The sequence below is a fragment of the Topomyia yanbarensis genome, chromosome 3 (assembly GCF_030247195.1).
Source record: "Topomyia yanbarensis strain Yona2022 chromosome 3, ASM3024719v1, whole genome shotgun sequence".
NCBI classification, from domain to species: Eukaryota; Metazoa; Arthropoda; class Insecta; order Diptera; family Culicidae; genus Topomyia; species Topomyia yanbarensis.
In genome coordinates, this window is record NC_080672.1 from 177,403,399 (window position 1) to 177,417,617 (window position 14,219).

The 14,219-nt window shown below is 40.0% G+C and overlaps 1 long non-coding RNA gene across 1 annotated transcript; it reads left to right on the forward strand.

The window, feature by feature from the left end:
* The first annotated feature begins 6,667 nt into the window (after window positions 1-6,667).
* Window positions 6,668-8,196, forward strand: LOC131692035 (uncharacterized). The gene is made up of 3 exons (XR_009305900.1): window positions 6,668-7,594; window positions 7,658-7,699; window positions 7,871-8,196. It is a non-coding gene; the product is annotated as an uncharacterized LOC131692035 (long non-coding RNA).
* The last annotated feature ends 6,023 nt before the right edge of the window (window positions 8,197-14,219 follow it).

A 14,219-nucleotide genomic window follows, 5' to 3' on the forward strand; every position in this document is an offset into this window, starting at 1 on the left:
TTAAATGAAGGCAACTCCTGGAAAGGATCATTCTTAACAGGTTGACGAAATTCACGGAAGGTGAGCGCGGACTGTCCAAGATGCAGCTCGGTTTCTGCAAAGGAGCATCGACAGTGGATGCAATTCGGACAGTGCTCGCGAGTGCTGAGAAGTCATCTAAACGGAAGCGAAGAGGAGATCGATACTGCGCTGTGGTCACGATAAATGTGAAGAACGCGTTCAACAGTGCCAGCTGGGAAGCCATCGCTGCATAGAATGAGGGTTCCCGACTATCTATGCCAAATCCTGAAGAGCTACTTTCAGAGCAGAGTGCTGCTGTACGAGACGAGCGAAGGACAGAAGTCACTGCGTGTCACAGCGGGCGTTCCTCATGGCTCCATTCTCGGTCCAACTCTTTGGAACGAGATGTACGATGGGGTCTTGACACTGCAGCTGACTAGGAAAGTGAAAATCACGGGTTTCGCGGACGACGTGTCACCAACGGTGATGGGTGAGATACTTGAAGAAGTGGAGGTGTCGGTGACGGAGACAATAGACACGATCAAGAGCTGGATGAACGAGGTCAAGCTGCAAATAGCTCACCACAAGACGGAGGTGTTAATGGTCAGTAACTGCAAAACGGTTCAACGGATGCAGATCGACGTCGGAGGGCATGTGATTGCATCGAAGCGTGCAACTGGGAGTTATAATCGATAACCGGTTCAGCTTCAACAACCACGTTGATTACGCTTGTGAAAAGTCGGCGAAGGCAGCGAACGCAATAGCGAGAATCATGCCAAACTTCGGTGGCCCGAGAAGCAGCACGAGCTATCTACTGTTTCGTCATCGATACTCCGATATGGAGTTCCTGCCTGGAGTGCTGCGCTGAAAACCAAGCCGAACCGTGAAAAGTTAAACAGGACATCCCGGCTGATGGCCGTACGAGTCGCGAGTTCCTACAGAACAATATCGTCGGAGGCAGTATGCGTTATCGCAGGGATGATCCCCATCTGCATCACCCTGGCGGAGGACGTGGAATGCTATCAGCGGAGGAATGCACGTAACGCTAGGAGACTAAATGGCAACAGGAGTGGGACAACGCGGAGAAGGGAAGGTGGACCCACCGACTCATCCCAAATGTGTCGGCTTGGGTACATAGGAAGCATGGAGAGGTGAACTTCCATTTGACGCAGTTTTTGTCCGGGCACGGATGCTTCCGGAAGTACTTGCATCGGTTTGGACATGCTTCGTCACCTCTTTGCCCGGCGTGTGCGACTTTGCAAGAGACACCGGAACACGTGGTCTTCGAATGCCTTAGGTTCGACAGTGGTATGACAGTGGACAATATCGTCGAAGAGATGTGCCGTGTCGAACATACCTGGGACGCTGTCAACAGAGTGGTCTCGAGCATACTCTCCGAGCTGCAGAGGAAGTAGCGAAGAGACCAACAAGAAGCCACAAATCGGGTTTCGAGAGAAATTCCGCCGCCGGGGAACTCTCCGACTGTGTAGACTAGGTCCACCGTGTTACAATTTAACAATTCAATATCGGTTTTTTTTGCACTACTTTTTTACACGTGCTCGGCTAGGGTCTATCCGGGAGAAAATTGCGGAAACACTTCCCATATAAATATCGACAGCGGAAATCAAAAGTACTAGAGAGCGGAAAGGGCTCATATAATATTTAAATATAATAAGAAAAATATTTAGATCACTACATTTTATTAATCTTAAGAAATAATTATAATAAAAACAACACCATAAGAAAAATATTTAGTTCATCATTTCATTTAATTTTACATGTGCTATCAAGGGTTAATAATGTTGGGAAGGAAAACAAAGGAAACAATATTGGGCACCTGATTCGCTCATTCCTCTTGAGCATGTTGTATCTACTGCCATTGGGTCAACTACGCTGCGCCGACTGGTGTGGTGTCTCCGCTAATTGACGGAACGGGCCGGTCGTGACAGACCGAACGTATGTTGCACTGAATCAGCCGTCGGTAATGTAAAATGCACAGGCCTTTCAACAGTACCGGCCTCGATAACTTTTCGATCCGATATCGCCGGTCAGGATTCTTCCACTTAGGCGAAACAACTGGCACTAACAGTTTTACCGCACACAGCGCGTACTGTCACCAACACTATCATTTGTTACCAAAAAAGAGACCGAATGCTTGTCGGCTCCTGCTTATATATCCCACGAAGTCCTGGGTGGTGGATATTTCCGCTCTTCACGGTACATAGCAAGCGAGATGACTCTAGCTATCAGAGCGAGATAACAGTCTTTCGCAGGGCGCAATTGTATCGGTGGGATAATTGGGACACGCAAAGGATCGAGGGGCATTCGGTATTTTTATAGCAAATTCAAATTTTAAATAAATATTTTCAATAGGGTGATACTAATAATTATTAATTAAAAAAAATAAAAATAATTCAAAATATTATAAAAAGGTAAACAAATCAAAACGTATCTAGGGTATATGTACATATTATATATTTAAGTTATTTATTATTTACACCGTCGGTCGAGATTTATAATGTAACCGATCATGGAGGTTACAATCCTCCCAGAGCCGGTTAGAAAAAAAGTATTTTTTTTTGGTTGTGTTTAAGCTCCACCATGGGCCTGCTGCCGCTGCGATTTCAAGGTAATGTAGAACAATGATTGATCCATAGGAAGCTCTTTTCTTCCACATTATTTGAATTTAAAGCGGTGAGACTCGCCATGTTGGGGACAATATTTTGACTAAGCCATGGGCCTACTGCCGCTGCGATTCCAAGGTAATGTAGAACAATGATTGATCCATAAGGAGCTCTTTTCTACCACATTATTTGAATTCAGAGCGGTGAGACTCGCCATGTTTATAAAAAAAATCTAAAATATGTTGACTAAGCCATGGGCCTGCTGCCACTGCAATTCCAAGATAATGTAGAACAATGATTGATCCATAAGGAGCTCTTTTCTACCACATTATTTGAATTTAGAGCGGTGAGACTCGCCATGTTCAAAAGAAGTTTGATTTGGGGTATCCAATTTCAGATTATAAATCGTGGGCCTACTGCCCTTTGAATATCCATTTTAATACAGAACAATGATTTTCCCAAAGGATCTTTTCTGCTGTATTATAAGATTTTCAATTGGTGAGACTCGCCACGGAAGAGTATATTTGTGATTCAGGGTGATTTTTATTAATTGTGCTATTTTGCAATCTCAGGATCCGTCAGATAAAATAGTATTTCATACCACTCCCTCATTTGACCATAATACCAGAACTCATCCAAATTCCTGCCAAGAAAGGTGGACTAGATTGACTAGGTGAATTACTCATGGAAGGAGATTTCAAAGATATCGAGAAAACATCTCCCTTCTCCTTTTATCCGGTCGTTAGCATGTAAACTAAAACCAAAAGTTTCTAAGTATTATTAAAACCCACTTGTTCTTTTTTTTCGCTCATTCTTACATTCGTCCGCTTTCAATCATATCACATTCACATCTTACATTCAGGCATTTCATTCACATCAATCACTTATCTCTCATGCTTCACATCACGCATTCTTTCCTCAGACATTCATTCCTTAACTAAAAATCTATCTCTATTCTAGGGCGCCCTAATATTATGCCTATTCTATAGGCTTTCTCAATTATGATCATTTTAGTTTGTCGACGAACTGATCGAATTTAGATTAATAATAAATTTCCATAGTCGATCAGGTTTGACCCACTGTGCTCCGTGTTCCCTCACATATAACATCGAATGCACCGGATTGCCTTTCTTTTTCATAGAACCCACTTTTGTGCCACCCGTTAGGTCAACTCCTGAACGGAGGAGAATGTCAGACGTCAAAACGATAATGACAGCAGAGAATCAACAAATACAAAACATTATGTTGAAGAATGGATGACCGAAAGTAGGTTTGCTTATTTTAGGTGAGGAAATGTTTTTTAAGGTGTTTTGGTGGCTAATTTGGACCTCTTTTTTTTAGATTATGTTACCGGGGAAATCGTCGGGGTTCATTGCTTCAGGTGAGTATATATTTTACAATTAAAAAGCTCTTTTTTTTCAGTTTCCCACCCCGATACAAGGATACAGCCTAACCAAATAAAGAATGAAATTAAGACCTAGTGTTTTTTTTTTACCCCGGCTTTAAATGAATGGCCGGCCAAACCCCCAGATCTTTCCCTGATAGGTCTTCCAGTCGGTATGAGTTGGATCCGACTTTCGCAGATATTTTGCACGGTAGGTATTGTCGGCCGTACTTCGCGTTGTAGTGCTCGATCGCGCTAGACAGTTTAGTGTTTCTTCTGAAAACGAGTTGACCTTGGCAGAAGGATTTGGAAAACCGTTTGTGTCGGAGGTTATAATGCCTTCGCGCGGTCTCGTGTGCTTTGGCCAGGTTTTTGATGACCAAATCGTAGATTTTTGTAAACATTTGTTTACGCTTTGATTCCCTTTCCTCCTCTGAGCAATTTTTCCCGTGACGAAATAGGCGATGGTCGGCCCCCCTTTCCGAAAGTTCGTGGCCGTGTGTCACAAAATACGGAGTAAACCCAGTAGCAGAGTGAATGCTGGTGTTTAAGATTAATTCTATTTCAGGTAGTTTTGTATCCCATAGGCGCTGATCATCTTGAAGGTATGTCCGAATGGCAGCGTTTATCGTTCGATTCACCCTCTCGACCGGGTTTGCTTGAGAATGATACTTGGAGTTCAGCCAGTGTGTTATTCCGAAACGATCCACCAAGTTCTTAAATTCCTTAGAGATAAAAGGACTTCCATTATCGGAAATTACTATCTCTGGGACGGAATTTCGAAAGAACCAGTGGTCGCGAAGAATCGCACACATGGCTGAGCTCTCAAGCTTTCTTAAGGGATGTATCATAACCCACTTAGAAAAATAGTCGGTTATAACTAACATATGTTGATTACCTTTGCGACTGCGTGGCAAAGGACCGACAAAATCTAAAGATATTATTTGCCACGGTCGAGAGGCCTCCCTAAATTTACCCATTTCGGGCGCCACCGGTACGGAGGCTGGTTTAACTTCTTTGCAGGTTTGACAATTTTGAATGTAAGACCGAATGTTTGTGGCCATTTGGGGCCAGTAGTATCGCTTTTGAATTCTAGAGCGGGTTTTTTCAAAGCCTGGGTGGAATACATCATCATGATTCTCCCTGATGATTTGAGTGACCTCATCCAGTTCGGGAATTAGTTTCCACTCAAAGCGACTGTCGTAGGGTTCGCCTTTTGATGTCACAAACTTGTAGAGTTGACCGTTGTCAACTTTAAAATCTATGTAGTCGTCTGGTTTAAGTTGTATTTTTGCTATTAATGAATTGCGCCACGATGCGGCAGGGGAAGGCTGGATCGCAGCAGTGCTTCGGGACAAGGCATCTGGAACGATATGGTCTTTACCTTTCCGGTGTGCCACCGTCATGTCGTACTGCTGCAGAACCAAACTCCACCTACTGCATCGGGACCCAACTTTCCATTTAGTGTTGAGAATGTGTGTTAAAGCTGACGAATCAGTGACTAATGTAAAATGATAGCCTTCAATATAGCCCCGAAATGCGTCTATTGCTAGAAGAGCGGCTAGTGCCTCCTTCTCAGCGGCATGATAATTTTTCTGAGGAGTAGTGAGCTTGTGAGAGAAGTAAGATATAACTTTCTCCCCCTCTTCGTGTTTTTGGGTGAGAATCCCAGCGACAGCTACGTCACTGGCATCAGTTTGGATTGAAAAAGGTAAGTTGAAATTTGGACTGCCGAGAATAGGAATAACTTTCATCATCCCGTTAAAACAGAATGGGAGATATAATTGTCCCAAAATATCAAGCTGCTCTCCGCTCGCCGTGCGTAGTAAAATAGCGTTTTGTAGGGGTGATACTTTGGGAGACTTTAATTGTGTATATACCGATTTATTAATTATGGTTAAATTGCTGCCACTATCTAATAATGCGCGAACCTTATTACCGTACAAACTCACGGTGGTATACGGTCGGTTATCGTTGGGATAAGGGTATGAAATGGAGAATGTTGATGGAGTAGTTTCATAAACATTTTCTGGAGCAATTTGGAAATTAGACAAAAATGTGGATTGGAATTTATACGCAATTACTGGCTTTGCGGACGGCGATTTTCGCTCGCAGCCATGCCGTTTTTTATGCAGAAAGGACAGTTATTAGAAGGGTATCCGCGAAAACCACAGTTTTCACACAACACACCTCTCGGTAGTCTGCAGGTTTGGCTTTTGTGACCCCATTTACCACAATTGAAACAATTGTTGGAGGGTGGTGGACAATGGCCATCTATTAGGGCCTCGAGGGTAAGTAAAGACCTGTTAGAATTCCTAGCGGCATTGGCATTGAGAGATTGAGTGTGAGATTCATTGCGTTGGGACGCGTGGTTTAATGACTGATTGGTAATAGGTTTGGGTGCGTTACGCGAACTCGATTGCTGTTGTGAAGGCTGAGATTGCTGCCTGTCTTTTCTCGTTTGTTTGGTGGAGTTGGAATTTTCTAGCGAGGCTAGTGATTTTTCGTTTCCAAAAACTTTATTATAGGCTGAAAAATTTAACGCGTCCACCTTTTGGCCTGCCGCTACTAAGGTTGCCAAGTCTGCGATGGGAATAAAATTTATTTGTTTTTTGTAATCAATTCTAATATTCTGCAATAGAATTTGAACTTTCTCGTAGTCAGGCAATTGTGTGCTCATTGTACGGAATAATCTTTCCATTTCGTGGTAAAATTCAAGGAAAGTTTCATTTCTTTGTTGTCTACGTTGGTAGACTTTCATTTTAATAAGTGCGTCTAAGTCTGGATGCATAAATGATCGTCGTAATTCTAGCACCAAATGTTGCCAGTTTAAAAGGCGACCGGTACTACGCATAGTCATGTACCATTTGAGTGCTGGACCTGAGAATAAGTGCACCGCCGACTCAAATAACTCGGTTTCGGAAACGTGTTCCGCCACAGATAATGCTTGTATAATTTCTAAGAATTCGTTAAGTTTAAGTCCCTGATCATCGCCATCATATTTAGAAATGGGCCATTTTGACACCGGTAACCTTTGCTGAGAGTGATTACTCGGAGGAGTGGGAATAAACTTTGTCGTAGAATGATTGTAAGGTTGCCTATGGTTATTAATTACTTCTTGCCAATTATTGCTACCGTGATTACATGCCCGAGGATCGGTTGGAACTGGGTTGTGATTGCTTGACTGTTGCCAGTATTGGTACGGGTTCGCGTAAACGAAGAATGGGTTATTGTTATCGAGGGTTGGATGAAAAGTGGCATTTCTAGCTGTGTTGGATGATGTACCGGCTTGGTCAAGACATGCGTTATTATTTGCTTTTGATTTCAAAATGGAGGGTTGCTTTTTTGAGGGCCCTGGTGGGGCTGTATTACGCGGGCACTGCATACTTGCCAATTCGTTTTCTAATTGCTCGATTCGACCTTGGAGAGAATTTATCATTTCAATATCTACCGATTTACGTTTCTTTTTTCGATCTTGCGATTCATCAGGTGACGAAGAATTTTCGGACTCATCGCCAGCTGGTGTATCATCATCGAGTAAATCTCCATGATCACTGTCTGCGTTCCCGTCGCGTTCCAGTTCAGGGTGAAATTCTGATTTAATTGTATTTACGATTTGAAAAAATAATGTTTTAAGTGTATTTTCTAGTTCCGAAGTCTTATTTGTTTGGTTAAGGAGCTGATAACTACGGTGAGCGTAGTGTGACAATCGTGTTTTACACCGGCTCATTATGGTACTATCGTTTCGTTTTAGCCTACCACAAATTTCAGCGCATTTTTGCTGACATAAAAGAATTTCTTCTTCAATGTCAACTGACAGTTGAGCATCGTATAACCTATTTTCTTCTTTTTCAATTTTTAGGTGGTCCCGTAAGCTACGTTTTCTTCGGGAAAACGTGGGATCCTCGCGAATTACGATGGATCTAACTGTAGTTTCAAAAACTATTTCATCTTGTTCTAAGTGATCTATCCTCATTTCGTAGTACCACGTTTTCATCCATTCCACTGCTTGATCAAAATTTAGATTAACCTCTGCCATTTTCAAAACGAAAAAAAAGAACAATTGGTTTCGAAACAAAGCGTTCAAATGAGAACAAAAGAACTAGGTAACGATCACTCAATCCCCGGAAATTAATCTCACCCGTCAGTCTAAATGAAAAAGGCTGAATTCTGGTAAATGGTCAAACAAAAGAGACGGTAAAATTTATCACTAAAGTAATTATCATCACCCGGAAAGATTTTTTTGCACTTTATATAAATCACTTGAATCACAAATATAATCATATAAATATAACCTGCAAATGGTAAAAATATTTCAAACAATTTTATATTGGTTGCAATTCCTCCCGGAGCCTGGTAAAAAAGGGTTGCAATTTTGTTTAAAATTGAAAACCTTTTTATAATTATTTAGCGTTGGGCGCCATTTGTTACAATTTAACAATTCAATATCGGTTTTTTTTGCACTACTTTTTTACACGTGCTCGGCTAGGGTCTATCCGGGAGAAAATTGCGGAAACACTTCCCATATAAATATCGACAGCGGAAATCAAAAGTACTAGAGAGCGGAAAGGGCTCATATAATATTTAAATATAATAAGAAAAATATTTAGATCACTACATTTTATTAATCTTAAGAAATAATTATAATAAAAACAACACCATAAGAAAAATATTTAGTTCATCATTTCATTTAATTTTACATGTGCTATCAAGGGTTAATAATGTTGGGAAGGAAAACAAAGGAAACAATATTGGGCACCTGATTCGCTCATTCCTCTTGAGCATGTTGTATCTACTGCCATTGGGTCAACTACGCTGCGCCGACTGGTGTGGTGTCTCCGCTAATTGACGGAACGGGCCGGTCGTGACAGACCGAACGTATGTTGCACTGAATCAGCCGTCGGTAATGTAAAATGCACAGGCCTTTCAACAGTACCGGCCTCGATAACTTTTCGATCCGATATCGCCGGTCAGGATTCTTCCACTTAGGCGAAACAACTGGCACTAACAGTTTTACCGCACACAGCGCGTACTGTCACCAACACTATCATTTGTTACCAAAAAAGAGACCGAATGCTTGTCGGCTCCTGCTTATATATCCCACGAAGTCCTGGGTGGTGGATATTTCCGCTCTTCACGGTACATAGCAAGCGAGATGACTCTAGCTATCAGAGCGAGATAACAGTCTTTCGCAGGGCGCAATTGTATCGGTGGGATAATTGGGACACGCAAAGGATCGAGGGGCATTCGGTATTTTTATAGCAAATTCAAATTTTAAATAAATATTTTCAATAGGGTGATACTAATAATTATTAATTAAAAAAAATAAAAATAATTCAAAATATTATAAAAAGGTAAACAAATCAAAACGTATCTAGGGTATATGTACATATTATATATTTAAGTTATTTATTATTTACACCGTCGGTCGAGATTTATAATGTAACCGATCATGGAGGTTACAACCGCCGGGGACCAGTTGAGTAGCACGCGACGTAGCACCGAGTTGGGATGTCGGGGCGCCTGTGAACCGGACGTCAAGCTTCACCGGAATCGCCGAACCGATCTCGACACCCTACTGGGTAGCTCGTGAGTAGGCTAGATCCACCGCCGGGGATTAGATCGAGTAGATCGGGACGGCGCGGAGAGCTTAAAGGCTCATAGAAACGTACATCGGTATCAGGAGAAATCTACCGCTCGGTTGTAAGAGACCAGGCTTGATCCATTGTTGGGGACTAGACCGAGTAGTTCGCGAACAAGTGAGGGCGGGAGCTGGATGGCTCATCGGGAAAGTAGAGCGAAACGGAACGAGAGGAAGCCAAAGGGCTCAAGAAATTGTGGTGCTAAAACCAAAGAAGAATCGGTATCGGGAGAACTCCCTTCGCCGGGGAACTCTTTGTCGGCGTAAGCTAGATTCACCGCCGGGGACTAGACTGAGTAGACCGCGAAGAGACACCACCAGTCGCGGGTCGTCGGGGCACCAGCGAACCGGACGCCCTGCTCCACCGGAATCGCCGAACTGACCTCGACACCTGGCTGGCTGGCTCGGCTTCGGGAGAACTTCTGTCGCCGGGGAACTCTCCGTCGGAGTAGGCTAAGTCCACCGTTGGGGACTAGACCAAGTAGTTCGCGAACAAGTCGGGAGCTCAACGTGTAAATGGCGCTGAATTGTATGAGAAGGGAGTTGCGGTGCTAACTGGCACAAGAGAGCCGAGTCGTGGTGCTGAATGGCATAAAGGAGTCCAAGGGCTCGGTGAACTAGACAATCTGAAGTTTGTCGCTCAGATTGTCTTCGTAGGGGAGGAGCACTAAGTCTCGACTCACAGCCAGCTTTCCGACTGCCATGCAAAAATTGCCAGTCTGTGTGGATGGTGGAGAATTGGTGGTGTGTCGAGGAGTGACGCTGTAACCCTGCGGAAGAAACGAACTAGTAAGTAGTTGAATTAGAGTGTGTGCTATGCACATAAAAACCCCTCCCCGAAGTAATGTCGTAAGGTAGTGCCGGGGAGGAATCAGGTTCGGATCCGTCGATGGTGGTCAATGTGGCCAAAGAGGCTTTAAATGGCTGTTAGTGACCTAGAACTACAAATCCAAGCAGATGTGGTCACATTTTAGAAAACTTTTTCACCTCTTTACATGCATCGCAGTATATGTTGAAATCGGGATATTCTGCGTGATCGTACTCATCACCACCCTGCAACTCCGGAACCAGATGTCGGATCCATAAAAAACGTTTTACCTTTCATTTGAGACCAAGTTTGTCAAAATCAGTTCAGCCATCTCTGAGATAATTGAGTGATATTTTTGTCACATACACACACAGACGCACATACACACATACAAACACACCCACATACATACTTTAAATTACATTATCTTCAAAAATCTGAAAACACGATTTAAAACCGGAACTATATAGTTCTATCTACTTTTCATTCGGATAACAGAGGATATTTACCTTTTAATATATTCACGGTTAACAAGTCCGCTGCACAGTTAGAAGAAGGTGCATTGAGTGTATTTTTCATACAGTTTGCCGTTAACCCGGTCCATGTAAATCGCCCACAATGCCTCAATAAACTGCGTAAATTATCACGCAAAAAGATTTGCATATTGTTCCTTTGTCCTCTCCGAAAAATACTTTTAAGTTTTTTCTTCAGACCCGAGTCTCCCGCACGCAAACTTGATTCCACATTATATAATTGATCTTTGTTTGAAATCGGCCATGTGACCGGGACGTCAACCGCTACGTTTTCTTGGTAAATATGATTTTCAATTTTTGCAATGCGGTTACCAATTTCATCAATTTTTTTCACTACTCCGTCGATTTTTCTGTATAATGTCCGTGTTACTTTTTCTGTAACAAAATAAGGAGTATTATTTAATACTAATAACAATAATGATGATTAACGATGATAATATTTATAATAGGTATATAATAAAATCATAACCGCCATAATTATAATTACAATAGTTATAACTTTAACCCTTAAATGCCTGAAAATCATTTTTCCTTGGTACTCATTTTTCTGGTTGGATGCGAAATATACCTCTTGTTAAAGTTTAATATCACAGAAGTCGATATATTGCTGAATGGTAAAATTATACATTTAAGGGTTAAATATAATTATAATTGTTACTGTATTTGTAATCCGGGTAATTACAATTAAAATAGGATAATAGTTAATAACGTACCACAATTACAGCAGGCCGGTTTGGCAACATGTTCTTCTTCGAAAACTGAAAAAGAAACGTTACATTAAAAACACAGAGAGATTCGGCGTTGTAATGGATTGTCAAGGGGAGGGATTCCATGAGAAACCGGCCGACCGCAAAATATGACCATCGTCGATTCGAACGAAACTTTGCAAGTGTGTTCACTGTATGAATCTCCATGATATTCTCTGGCAATTGGAATATTTTGATACAAGAGCAATTTTTCAAAAGGGCGTAAACGTTCTTTTTTGTTCGATTACTGTATTTTATACAGCAAAACTCTCTGAGAACAAGTTACAGGGAATGAATACTTCTGTCTGAAAAAAATATACACTGAAAAAAATGTTGTGTTATTTTTCAAAAAACAAAAATTTATGATAAAAATTTAAATTGCGAAAAAACCCATTTTTTTAAATTTTTTATATTTTGTTACCAAAAACCTAAAGAGAAAAGAAACATTTTGAATGTGATTGCATGATGGAGAAAAAATCGGTAAAAAAGTTTTTCTAACAATAACTTCGTACATGTTTTTAAATTTCATACTAATTGACATATAAAATTGTAATTTTATTACAGAATATAATTCTAAGCACCAATAAAATCAAAATGCATTTAACAAAAATCTTCCAAAATGCGATAGTTTTCGAGATATTTGAATTTTTTTTTTTAGTAGCCCGCCTCTTACCCCCACACCAAAAAGCTCACAAACGGAGCCCCCTGGTAGTGGACACATCAGTTCTCAGCGTACAAAAAAAAGGTCAGCACAACAAAACAAAGTTACGAATCGCGGTAACGCTGAGAACAAAAAAAACAATACGAGACCGACAAAACACAAAATTTGACAAGAAGCTACGGCGAGTACCCAGCGGAAAAGAATCCTTTTAAGGGTCCCATCGTAGCTTTGCAGGAAGCGCATAATAATTTAAATTTATTTATTACTTATTGCTATAAAAAATGCATTTATCAATTGTTTTTATTTAAAAAAAATGTTAACTAATTATAGCTAAAGGAATAAGCTCGAATGGTGGTGAACGAAGTTTATATTAAAAATTCTATTTTATTTTTTAAAATTAGTTTCAATTTTGCTTGGAAACGAGTGCGACATGTTATTTGCTTTAAATCAGTAGGAAACTGGTTGAATAACTTAGGTCCGATGAAAGAAATGCGTCTTTGACCAAGGTTCGTGGATACTCTGGAGTATAATAAATGATTGGCTTGTCTGGTGCTGTGAGCTCGAACTCCTGTCGTAAATTCTAGATTATTATGAGCAATAGTATTGTGCAAATTTTGCTCCTTCAAAACAATTAATTCGTGTAATTAGTTATTCGCGTTACCCCATTATAAAATGTGAAAAATTTAATGTTTATCGTTTTAAAGACGTAAAAGTAACTTTTTAGTGTATTTGGATCATGGAGAAGCTTTCAATAAAAAGGTTTTCCCAACAACAACTTTTGACATATTTTTATAATTCTTACTATTTACAGTCAAAAATACAATTTTCTTTTTGAATATGATTCTAAACGCCTTTCTAAATAAAATTGCTCTTAACAAAAATTTTCTAAAATGTAGCAGTACTCGAGATATTTTAACTTTTGTTTTAACAACACAATTATTTTGTTTTATTACGACCTTTTCATAAGTTAGTCGCATTTCTCCTTCAAAAATAATAGGTTTTTCAAAAGGCCCGTAAACTTTTCTGCAACTTTCTTTTTGACATGAAGGCGATATTGTAAACCATTTGAAAGTTACATGAAAGCAACCAAAATATATTTCAACCATGGGGTCTGATGATTAAACTATATAGTTAAATCATATTTTGGTTGTTTTCATGTAACTTTCAAATGTTTCACAATATCGCCTAGATGTCAAAGAGAAAGTTGCAGGAAAGTTTACGGACCTTTTGAAAAATCTATTATTGTTGATGGAGAAACGCGACTATCTCGAGAACTACTACATTTTAGAAATTTTTTGTTAAGAGCATTTCGATTTAAAATGGCGTTTAGAATCATATTCAAAAAAAAATTGTATTTTTGACTGCAAATAGTAAGAATTACAAAAATATGTCAAAAGTTGTTGTTAGGAAATTTTTTTTATTGAAAGCTTCTCCATGATCCAAATACACTAAAAAAGTTGCTTTTACGTCTTTAAAACGAGAAACATTAAATTTTTTATATTTTATGATGGGGTAACGTGAATAACTTTTAAAAAGAGCATAATTACACGAATTAATTGTTTTGAAGGAGCAAAATTTCAAATATCTCGAAAACTATCGCATTTTGGAAGATTTTTGTTAAATGCATTTTGATTTTAATGGTGCTTAGAATTATATTCTGTAATAAAATTACAATTTTATATGTCAATTAGTATGAAATTTAAAAACATGTACGAAGTTATCGCTAGAAAAAAAATTTTACCGATTTTTTCTCCATCATGCAATCACATTCAAAATGTTTCTTTTCTCTTTAGATTTTTGGTAACAAAATATAAAAAATTTA